The sequence below is a fragment of the Branchiostoma floridae genome, chromosome 14 (genome assembly GCF_000003815.2).
Source record: "Branchiostoma floridae strain S238N-H82 chromosome 14, Bfl_VNyyK, whole genome shotgun sequence".
NCBI classification, from domain to species: domain Eukaryota; kingdom Metazoa; phylum Chordata; class Leptocardii; order Amphioxiformes; family Branchiostomatidae; genus Branchiostoma; species Branchiostoma floridae.
Genome location: NC_049992.1, coordinates 20,786,523 through 20,793,971, shown reverse-complemented (window position 1 = coordinate 20,793,971; position 7,449 = coordinate 20,786,523). Strand labels below are relative to the sequence as shown.

The following is a 7,449-nucleotide window of genomic DNA, read 5'->3' as shown; positions in this document are numbered from 1 at the left end:
TTTTTGGTTCAAAGGGGCAAAATTAGCTTTTTTGACAAAAAGATGGTGAACGAGATGTCAGGAAGTTATTCCGCACTCAATAAAGTTGGTTCGAAGGAAATCGGACCTCGTTTGTCGACATCTCATTTTTGGGTTGAAATCTGCTATTTTTGGTTCAAAGGGCCAAATTTAGCTTTTTTGACAAAAAGAGGGTATACGAGATGTGAGGAAGTTATTCCACACCCAATCAAGGTGGTTTGAAGGAAATCAGACTTTGTTTCGCGATATCTATGGTTTTATGGAAAAATTGCTGTTCTTGCGTCTGAATAGCAAATTTAGCGTTCTCTATAAAAAAAGGAACATACATAGGCAAAATACCACTAAGAATATAAAGTTATTTGCAATGTCAGAAGATTCTGTGTCACTATCCCAAGACATGACTTCAACACCATGCATATGGTAGGCTTTCTTTTCAGTACTGTAAATAACCTTACGTCACCATGGTAACTTAAAGAAGCAACTGATTTACCCTTCACTCAAAAATATTGATGATGGCTGCTTAACTACCCTAAAAACCATGGACGTCAGAAGCAGATTTTTTCCCAAAGACCACTGTTTATTTCTTGACGATTTGACAGCAAAATAAAGCTTGACAAAAAGGATCTAGATCAATAACTGTCTACCTGCAAAATAGAGGCCAACTTGTTCATACCTTCATATACAATGCACAACTGGATGTTGCCCTGTGTTGGCACTTATTTTTGTATATGCATGCCAATAAGGAAAATTCATGAATTACCGTTATGTATCGTACAGACATGGACAGGTAAAGCAATAATGATTCAGATTATTCATTTCAATATGAAATGAAAGCAAAATAAAAGCTTTTTAAAATAAAATCAATTTTGTTCTTCTTACCCCCATCATCGTGACATACTTTAAGTGTCTATGACACCAAAATACATAATTTCATTACTAACTTTGCCGGTAATAGTATTCTTGTATGAACACAGACCAAAGTTACAGTCGACTAGTCGTATGATGTTATAGAACATCAAACCCTGTCAAAGATCATACTTCAGCTCTTGTTTCCTGCCACCAGGTAATTGAATTGAGCATTGATTATTACTTCAATGACATCTCATTGAACACTGCGGCCGGTTCAGAACAAGACATCGAGTGTTGCTAAAAAGTACTGTTGATGAGCACACTGTGCTTAGTTTAAGGAGATAACACATACTTGCAAGATACAAAAATATTTGCTTAGTTTGCTTCCCAAAATTATTTTTTCGCAAGCCACCGTGGCAAGTTAAGAATCATCGTGACATCATCAAAGTAATCCTCAACATCATCATCCTCATCATCAGTCGGTGGCAGAGCACTTGATCACAAGTTTCATACACAACTGACGGTCCGCAGCCAGTTCAGCTACAATCAATGTTTAATTCAATTACCTGGTGACAACCTGGAAACAAGAGCTGGAAGTATGATCTTCAATTGGTTTTATATTCAATAACACCAGGAGGGTTTATTTTAGTGCAAAGTTCTATTTTCAATTAATAATTCTATCTCAATGGATTACAATCACCAAAATGTTATACATTGCTATCATTGGTGTCATTAACACTTTAAGTCAGCATTGCATAGCAGGATACACACCAGGTCCCATCACATACATCTGACTTTGACAATGATCTCATACATGTGTGTACAATTTAGGGTGAAAAGCTCTACAATTAAAGCATGAAATGTACTGTTTTTTTTTAAAGAATCATTTCATCAGGAATTGCTCAACATTATATACCTAAACATTTCCTGGAGAGTATCTTAAACACACAATTAATTCACCCCTCTCCATAGCTACCTGTTCAATGGAGTTTTGATAAAACACAGAATTCGAACATCAGAAAGTGCTCTGCTTCCTTGGTCAATCAGTCATGCCTCAGGGACTTACAGTTACTGACAGCATACATATAGTCATGAAGTATATAATTGCAAGATATTTGTATATATGGATATGCAAAATGGCTCCTCACAACATTGCATCTAGGATACTGCATGCTACATATTAGCTTCAACATGACAATTACATCTACAGTCCAAAGAGCTATGATTTCAAAGCATCTAAATCTGAGTCATAATAAATGCCATAGTACCACAGTGCATCACAGAAAGGCACGCTTCTAGTTCTACTAGCTGTTTATCTTTTTACAGACTCATTGTTTATGCATGTTAAAGAAATTGGGACTTGGTTAGTGTTCATTATAACTCTGCCATCTGCAGGTAGAAGCAGGTAATCCATTGCATAATCAGCTTCTCATCGATATCTGATGTCATCTCATGTGCACTGATGGCCTTCCTGGGTTGAGTGTCATCAGCACCTATAGCAACAACAACATTACAAATTAAAATATTTCAGTGTTGTAATAGACATGATTCTGGTGAAGGTTGCAAAGCAAAGTCACTGTATAGCCTTGTTGCCAGTGCCTATTGAAATACATCTGATATATAGTAAGTAAGTAAGTATCGTGTCCTGTGATCTTATGACAACAAATAAAGACCTAACTAATGAAATACAGGGACTATTGTCAAAACACAAACACACATATACTCTCTCTCTCTCACACACACACACAAACACACTGTACACACAAATAGTATACACACACACTGTACACACACAAACACACACACACACACACACACACACACACATGCATGCATGCACACACTCATATTCAGTATATTGCAGGGTTCAAGCCAGGATTTTATTTTAGCGTAGTGGGAATGGCATGGTAGCAAAGCGACTAATCAGGAAATTGGTGTGGAGGGGGGGGGGGTCTTGGTCCTTCCACAGTGAGATTTGAAGATGTAGAGTTAAAAGTTAGGATTTTGGGGTCAGTTTTGAGTGGCATATCATCATTTTTCATTGTTCAGACATTTATTAGTCATCGTTGAACAAGCAAATGACAGCAAAGCACCACTACACTAGTTAAAAATTAGCGTAGTGGCCCTTATTTTAGCGTAGGGGTCACAAATTTTAGCGTAGTGGCCCACTACGCTAAAATGCACTAGCTAGAACCCTGTATTGGTACCTATAGTAGTGAGTTTATCGCTGTCAAAATAAGTGATATTGGTGCTACCACACCCTTCGTATTAGAAAAAAAGACTTATCTATTACACATATTGTTTCATTATTACTGTAAATTCATTTGAGTTCGTGGGAATTTAATTTTGCAGTAGCTGGAAAAGGGACTGTTTGTGGTGGTTTTAAGTTCGCGGTAGCACCATGCACTGTAGTCTCTTACTGCCATGGAAAAATGTTTGCGGTGGTTTTAAGTTTGCGGTGAATTGGCAACGCAAAAACCGCAAACATAAAACCACTGCGAAAAAATGTCTTTATTTACAGTACCAGTGACATGTTAACTCAATATTGATAATTACAATCATTGTTTTATTTGCAAAGTCTTGCTGAAAGCTAGTTGCATACACTGTGATAAAGTATGAGTAAAAGAATGGAGTACATAACACCTTGTCTTAAATCAATTATAAGGCACTACATTTGATATTGTGGGGGGTGACTTCTCGTTGAAGGCAGTGGTTATGAACTGTCTTCCAAGTTCCATACTGAATAATGAGTGGGTAGATAAAAATCAATGACAGATATAAAGAAAATATGGTGAATGTTTGAAAATTTGCTCTTTTCTGGAAAGAGGTTTTAGCCTGTTAGTGTTACTGCTAGAGTCCTTCTGATAATGAATATACTGCCTATAGTACACCAGAGTAGGCAGCTGCAATGTATTATTACACTGAAGGACTACCTAGTATTATATCCATATTATACTCTGGATGAGAAACAGGCATACAGATATATGTGCTAGGTAAACCAGATAGAGAGAGCAAGCAAAGTCTAGCATAAAAACAACTTTGCTAGGATCTTAAATTCTAGTCTGTTTTGGGACATTATATTTTTTTAAACACAGAAGTGTGTACTTGTAGTACATTTTTGTGACAATGATACTAATAGACCTTGAAATGGGATTTACCCAGGCACAAGATTGATCCAAATTTGCAAATCCTGGTATTACCAGTCAGGATCCAGATTGTCAGTAAATCTACTTTTTAAGGTAAAATCAGCAGATTGGGATTGCCCAACCTACACCTACTTATAATAATAATATCATTCAGTATATGTGGTGACAAGAGTTAACGTGGCACTTTTGCCCAAAGGCGGCAACAGAAAAAATGCAGGCTTTCAAACATGTAACCGTTATTCTTTTTATACACAAACTCCTAATATAAGTCTTTCAAGATGTGCACCACCAAAATGAGAAAACTTGCCCATGCAGATTGCACAGTCTCTAGTATTTTCCAAGGCACCATGACAATAACAGATCTATGGTAAATCTTCATGGTACAGGTAACCAGTTCATAGACATACATTTTTGACGGGTTTGCTCAGTTAAGGCCATTGACCACTTCTGGACACCAAACTATGCTCACTGTAGCAGCATCTCTTCTCCCCAAGTCAGAAACATCAAGTTTCAGCAAGTTTGACTGACTCAATAGGGAAATTCCCTTCTCCATTAATAGCAGGAAAGGTTTGATCCACTCACACTGGGAAGGTCCCCCTTCTCTTTTCAATAAGTGTGGCAGGTTCTTTTACATGCTCAGGGTGGGGCTCTCACAAAACACAGGATCTCCATTTGACCCTAGGTACTAATTTTCACCTGAGTGAGTTTAGGTTATAATTAAATCAGGTGACTCCACTTTTTTAACATGTATCATGCTCAATTTTCTGGGTTCAATTTAAAAAACAATTTCCAGTCCATTACTGGATCGGCAAGAATTTCTTACGGGTACGGCATGAACTAGGGGTGGGTTACATAAAATTCAGGACCGTCCAGGTCTGGTTCAGGTCCAGAGGATCAGGTTCAGGTCCGGACCTGAACCTGGACCTGATTCAGTATGTGAAAACTTGTGAATGGACGATACTCAAAACAATGGTCCATTTCACTACGAAGACATCTGTATTAGTCTGCCACTGGCATTTTCAAATCCTACAACGCTATTTAGTGCCTCTTTACAATTGGCTTTAAAACTTGGTAGGAATGACTCTAGACTCTACCCAACTTCACTTGTTATTTTCTTCGACCAATAAGCCCCCAAACCTGTACAATCTAAGTTTAAACATTAATACTTAATAATAGATTATATAGCACATATGTGACACTAGATAATTTCTATGTGAACAACACATCATCCAAATATGTGTTTTCTCAGGTGGGTATAACATAATTAAAATACAACACGGCGTATTCCGGCATCACCCTCGGTCCCAGCCCTCCCACAGATCGGATTGCCCAATGGTCAAAGGCCTTCGACCGTCAGGCGATCCGACCTGCGGGTCAAACGTAATACACCGTGTTGTATTCTTATTTTCTATATATATATATCCCACAATCAAACACCAAACAGCCCAAACATCACAACAGATCATTCAGTTGTGTCACTGTTTGCGCCTTTTTTTACCTCCTTGATTTTACCAATTGAGATATTTAGTGAGTCTCCAAGCAGACGTATTGCTGGATGAAAAAGATTTAGCCAAATAGGGACAAATAAGTTGCAATGGCATTTCAGTCAGTACTCTGCTATCTATCTACTCTACTCTACCCAGCTATCAGTCACAAGGATTTCTAGACGACTCGCCCCAAGACTAACTCGCCCCAACTATTTACTACCGACTCACCCCAAGTTAGGGGGACCGGGAATACAGGATAGCCCTTGCTTTTATGCTGTCTTTATACCCATCTGCTTGTAAATATTACTTTATATACTAACAAAACCTCGTCGCTAAACTTCTTTATTTGCTCGGTATTTAGCGGCGAACTCGGGATCTGCGGGCAGGCCCGGTCGGCATGTCGGCCCGCCCGCTTTATTGATAATTTTTGCCCGGACTGGCAGCGCTCTTACGTCGCTACAGTGGCAAGCTTTATTGACAAATATAACAGAAGTATATTAGTATATGTAACATGGTTTCATAACAGCCTATTTGTATCAATTTGAGATACTTGAGAGTACAGTGAGCGGCGCACACCCCCGGGCCGACATGCAACATATACCCGCCAGCGCGCTAGCGCCCCAGCGTTGATCGGGCGTTAAATAAAAGTGTCAAACCGAAGAGAACGTTAAAATTAGAGCGACGAGATTTTGTTAGCATATAAAGTAATATCTAAAATTTGGATATACCATATACGTGTGTTAAAGCAGTATAAAAGCAAGAGCTATCCTGTATTCCCGGTCCCCGTAACTTGGGGCGAGTCGGTAGTAAATAGTTGGGGCGAGTTAGTCTTGGGGCGAGTTGACCTGTTACCGTCACAAGCTCATTATGTATACCTTTAGCCACCTGACTCCTATTTCAGTATTTGTTCAATATGTACAGTTTTTCCAGCGACCTCTGGAGACTGTTAGAGACTAATACTTAGTACTACTCATACTATATGTAACACGGTACAAGTACACTGTATACTGTAAATGCATTTAAGTTCGCGAGGATTTAATTTCGCAGTACTGGGAAAAGGGACTTTTCGCGGTGGAAGTTCGCGGTAACACCATAGACTGTAGTCTAAATTTTATATCATAATAGAAAAATGTTCGCGGTGGCTTTAAGTTCGCGGTGAAGTGGTCACCCCGAAAACCGCGAACATTAATCCACCGCGAACATTTCTGCATTTACAGTAATTTTAGTAACCGCAATCAGTATAACCTGTACTCTGAGGGCTTACAATTTCATACAAATTGTCCTTGTAACCTCGGATTTTCAAAACAAATGCAAGTATCAATGAGACAACTGGGCCCTGGAACCTATCATGTAACGTTATAATGTACCTGCACCAGTAAAAAATATTAGTAACGTGGAAACAAGGTGGAAATTGTCAAGGAGGCCGGAGAGACCTCCGGGGTGAAAAATTGTTAAATCTGTTTAGAATGGATTATGATTTTTCTATGCCTCATTTATGATCATTAAGGACAAAAACGATGCCTTGATGAATTAGACCTACCTTTAGAACGGGTTACGTGGAATGAATACGTTTGGAAAGGTACGTTTCGAACGTTTCCAGGCGTGTTCGTGTGTAAATCTCGTCCGATCCGATAATCTGTGGAGGCCGCCATCTTGGATCTTCGACCGCTCATTCCCATGACGCATCGCGCCTGTCTAAGCCAAGCTGATCACCGCGGGCCGTGCGCGCTTGGCGTTGTCCTCCACACAGCACTGCTTATAACGCAGGTCATCCTAGGATGAAAGGACACGATCCTACCACAGCAACGACTGCCCAACGCCGTCCTTAGTTATACAGTTATTTCTATTAACGCTATGTGTATGGGGTGGTTACCTACGGTCACTTGTTCAACTTGCTTTCATGCACGGGTCAAAACCGACAGGAGAAAATTAGCTGAACGGAGTGTTTG

At 39.3% G+C, this 7,449-nt stretch overlaps 1 long non-coding RNA gene across 1 annotated transcript; it reads right to left on the bottom strand.

Annotated features, from left to right (window-relative positions):
- Nucleotides 1-1,001: 1,001 nt before the first annotated feature.
- Nucleotides 1,002-7,199, bottom strand: LOC118430658. The gene is made up of 2 exons (XR_004832882.1): nucleotides 7,041-7,199; nucleotides 1,002-2,360 (listed from the first exon to the last, which is right to left on the bottom strand). It is a non-coding gene; the product is annotated as an uncharacterized LOC118430658 (long non-coding RNA).
- Nucleotides 7,200-7,449: the final 250 nt, after the last annotated feature.